Consider the following 5,312-nt stretch of genomic DNA (forward strand, 5'->3'; position numbering starts at 1 on the left):
AAATGAAAAAATGAAATTATAAACATTAGAGCAAAAATTGATGAAATAGAAAAGAAAAGTAACATTAGGGGAATCAAACAAAGTAAAAGTTGAATTTTTATAAATATCAACAAAAGCAATTAATCTTTAGCTAGACTGGCTGATGAAAAATATCAAAATAATAATTTAAAAAAAAGAGATGACGCCATTCCCTAAAATATGGAACGAAAGAGAAAGCATTGCTTACAACCATGAAAAAAAAAAAAAAAAAAAAAAAAAAAAAGATTACAGGAGAATTCTGTGAACAATGGTATACCAACAAACCAGGTAATTAAGATGGTAATACAGAATGAAAAAAAAAAAAAAAAAAAAAAAAAAAAAAAAAAAAAAAAAAAAAAAAGAAAATCACATGTTACCAGAACTGACTCAGAAGAACTAAACAATCTGAATAGACCTATGAAAATTAAAACTATCGAGTTAGTAATTTAAAAAGTCACCTACAAGTCAAACAAACAAACAAAAACATAAAAACATCTCAGATGGTCATACTGGAAAATTCTACTAAAGTTTCAGTAGGAATTAATACCAATCATTCACAAACGCTTTCAGAAAATAGAAGAGGAAGAGATGCTTCCAAAGCGATTTTTTTTTTTTTTGACGCCAGTATGCTATCCCAGACACAGACATTACAAAAACAAAGACATAAAGAAAAAACAAAACAAAAAACCCAAATATCAATATCCCTTATAAATATAGACAAACAACCTTCAAATTAGCCGGGAGAGGTGGCGGGCGCCTGTAGTCCCAGCTACTCAGGAGGCTGATGCAGGAGAATGACGTGAACCCGGGAGGTGGAGCTTGCAGTGAGCCGAGATCGCGCCACTGCACTCCAGCCTGGGCGACAGAGCGAGACTCCGTCTCAAAACAACAACAACAAAAAGGTGACAAAATTTTAAAATGGAAAAAAAAAAGAATTTGAACAGATGTTTTCAGATGATATACTAATGACTAAGAAACCCAATAAAATATGCTGACACTCATTAGCCATTAGATAAATACTTGCCAAAACTATAATGAGATATCACTTCACATACATTAGATTGATTAAAATAAGAAGGACAGATGATAACATGTCTTACTGAGGATAAGGAGAAACTGAAAACCTCACGTGCTGCAGGTGAAAGTATGAAACAGTGAAGTCACTCTGACAATTTGGCAGTTGTTCAAAATATTAAAGATGGAGTTACCAATAGACTCATTATCTTGGTTCATTTGCATTGCTGTAAAGGAATATCTGATGTTGGGTAATTTATCAGAAAAGAGTTCTATTGGGCTCACAGTTCTTCAGGCTGTACAATAATATGTACATGGTGCCAGCATCTACTTCTTCTGAAAGCTTAGGAAGCTTCCACTCATGGCAGAAAGTGAAGGATATGATGTGAGAGGAGGAAGAGAGAGATTTAGGGAAATCCCAGAATCTTTTTAAAAAGCAGATTTCATGGAAACGAAGAGGGATAATTCACTCAATTCTGTGAGAATGATACCAAGTCATTCATGAGAGATTTGTCACCATGAAGCAAATACCTCCCACCAGACCCCAATTGCCACACTGGAGATTAAATTTCCACGTGAGATTTGGAGGGGAAAAATATCCATACTACGTCACCCAGTAATTATACTTCTAAATATATGTCCAAGAGAATTGCAAACTTTATCTGCAGAAAAACTTGTACAGAAATGTTCATTGCAGAATTATTTATGATACTCAAAAAGTAGAAGCAACCCGAATATGCATCACTGGATGGAGAGGTCATTACAAAAATATTATACCGGCCGGGCACGGTGGCTCACACCTGTAATCCCAGCACTTTGGGAGGCCGAGGCGGGCGGATCATGAGGTCAGGAGATCGAGACCATCCTGGCTAACACGGCGAAACCCTGTCTCTACTAAAAATGCAAAAAATTAGCTGGGCGTGGCGGCGGGCGCCTGTAGTCCCAGCTACTTGGGAGGCTGAGGCAGGAGAATGGCGGGAACCCGGGAGGCAGAGCTTGCAGTGAGCCGAGATCGCGCCACTGCACTCCAGACTGGGAGACTGAGCAAGACTCTGTCTCAAACAAAAAAAAAACAAAACAAACAAACAAACAAACAAAAAAAAATATATATATATATATATAATACCACTAAATAGAATGTTATTTAGTGATACAAAGGAATGAGGTAGTCCTATACTTTCCAACATGGATGAACCTTGAAAACATCATGCTAACCATTATGAAAATATATTAGTGATTCTATTTTAATGAAATGTCCCAGAAAAGTCAAACCTATAGAGATAGGGAGTAGATTAGTGGTTTCTATGTGGCTTGGGAAAAAAGTGACTGCTAATGGGAATGGAGTTTCTTTTTAGGGAGATGAAAATACTCTAGTCTCATATCACGGTGGTGTTTGCACACTTGTGTGAATATACCCCAAAAATTGATTATACATTTAAATGGGAGAATTGTATATTTTGTGAATTAAAGCTCAAGATTGATTAAAAACAAAACAAGCAAAACAGAATTATTACCATCCACCTTACCTCACAGATAGGGATCAAAGGAAATATTATATGGAAATGATGTGGTTTGCAGCTGCTTTTTAGTGAATGGGGTAAAATTAAAACAATATGATTAAAAATAAACTCAATTGGGAATTAATTTTTCTAAAAAGCTTATCTCATTCATACTTATAATTTATAAGACATTTTATACAGAGCAACTTTGTTTACAAGATAAAGGGGATATAGACATAAAACAAGTAAAATAGACTCAGAAATAAAGATTTTCTTTCTGTATAAGAAATTTGTATTTTACAAAGGAAAATAAAATAAAGAAGTACAAATAAATCAGCCAAAAATATTTGTGAAAAGATGGAATATTATGACAATTACAATACAATATTAAAATGAATACATGGAAAGCTGAACAGACATTAAAATAAAATGATGGTAACTTAAATATATTAGTCTGGGGTCCCAGAGAGAGCTAATATGATACACACACACACACCCATACACATACACACACACATACACATATATGAGGAGATTTATTATGGAAATTCTCACCATATGCAATCTGCAAGCTGGAGAAGCAGGATATCTGGTGGTGTAATTCAGGCCAAGTCTGAAGGCCTGAGAACATCCTAGATTCTGAAGACCAAAGAACTAGAAGCTCCAATTTCTGATGGCAGGAGAAGATGGATGTCATAGTTCAAGAAGAGAAAGAATTTTCCTTTTCTCTCCATTTTTATTCTATTCTAGCCCCAGAGAAATTGCATTATGCTCACCCATGTTGGTGAGGGCATATTCTATACTCAGTCTTCTGATGCAAAGTCTAATCTCTCCCTAAAATGCCCACACAGAGACACTCAGAAATTACATTTTTCCAGCTATCCGAGCATCTCTTAGCCCAGTTAAGTTAATACATAAAATTAACTATCACAAATCTATCATTTATCAACTTGGTTCTCATATACACATTGGCTTCCACATGCATATTAAACCATGTTTAATTTCCAAATACAGAAGATAATAAAGTCATAATTGCACCTAAGATAACACAACTATCCTCCATACAACAAAAAAATCCACTAATCTCTTTCTAGAATGGGAGGTAAGATACTTGAGCTTGATGGTTACCCTTCTTCTGACATCCTGTAACTTAAATACTATGATGTAAAACTAACAGTACTTAAATATGGATATAAAGCCAGTATTTTTATATCATATGATAAAAGAATAAGAGGAAAACATAAATATATCTGCTTAACATATGTATATATTATAAGTTAAAAACACAATCCTAAGCCCCTCCAACTGACCAAATGAAGCAACTCTTGGGCAAAGGAACCCCACAGAAAACTTAAAAACTAGGTTTGTCACCACATTGAGACAAGAGGTCAAACACATCTTCTTCCTTTTGCAGTTTAGACACAACAACTGACTGGAATTAATGTTAAAATAGAGATCCTAAGACTGATGGAATGGACTCTGTGGCAATAAGATACTAAATTATAAACAGAACTTATGGCCATGCCAGGGAAGTGTTAAGTTACATACCCTACACTTAAAGAATAAACTATTTTAACTTCCTAGGAAAAGTCATATGATTCATGGCTTAAATCCTATTCTTGAGTGAATAATCTTACTGAGAATCTCTCAAATCTTAGAGTGATAGTGAATTCTTCAAAGTGTTAATGATTAATACTTAACCTACTTACATTGTAAAGGACTCTAGTTTGTTTATGGATTTTGAAATTTTACTGATTGTCTTTCATGCAAAACATTTTAGCCTGTATGCTGCAGGTTGTAATCGGCAGCCAATCACTGTAGCCTCTGTATTGTACCCTCGAGTGAAAGAGTACAATGTGATGAGAAAATTCCTCTCTCTTCTAAATATTCTCCTAAAATACATTTCAAATTCTAAGACTTTAGAACATGCTCAACTTTGTTGATGTATCTTCCCAAGTTGACTCTCAAATTTGGCATCCAATAAAACATTTATCAAATTATTTCTGCCTCCATAGCCTTAATTTTGGTCAAAAATATGCACACAAATGTATTCATAGCAAAATAAGGAGGAAATACTAATAATTGTTATAATCCTCATCTCTCTAACTGATCACATGATTTTAGCTGGTATTTACATACATATGAGCTTATTCTACTTCCTATTCTGTGTTCCTTGTTTACCTGACAGAGTGATCCAGTGATCCAAACTTTCATTCCTGAAGAGTCTGAGACATTTGTAATCTTGCCTGGATTTAGTTGTAATTTCCCATTGTCCTTATTCACAGGACATGGTGATATTAAGAGACATTCTAAAAGATCTCCCGCATTCCAGTTATAATCTTTCTCACTTCCATTGTGGAATAGCAATCAAATTTCTCCTTGGTAGTCCAGATCAATCAACTCAGCATATACCATTACTCCTTCCGTAGTGTGAGTCAGAGGCACGGGGAGCCCAAAGTGGCCAGGTTGCAGTTTTAATTTACAGTTCAACAGAATCATTCTTGTGTCTCCTAGTGTAAGCATTCCTCCTTCTGGAACTAAGACCTCTAGGCCAGCAGAGCATAAAGCTGTGGGAGTGGGAAGCAAAAATTTTGCTAGCAAGTCACTAGGGGTAATGATAGGTACTATCACTCTCATTCCTAAACTTTGATTTTTGGAGGCTAGTTATTGAATCCTGGCTATTGAAAAAAAACAGTATCATATGTTGAATGCAAATTTAAGGCATATGCAGCCTTCTGAAGAACCTTGCCCCAACCCTGCAGTGTATTGCCACCTAGCTTC

Source organism: Rhinopithecus roxellana, chromosome 18 (genome assembly GCF_007565055.1).
Source record: "Rhinopithecus roxellana isolate Shanxi Qingling chromosome 18, ASM756505v1, whole genome shotgun sequence".
Lineage (NCBI taxonomy): Eukaryota > Metazoa > Chordata > Mammalia > Primates > Cercopithecidae > Rhinopithecus > Rhinopithecus roxellana.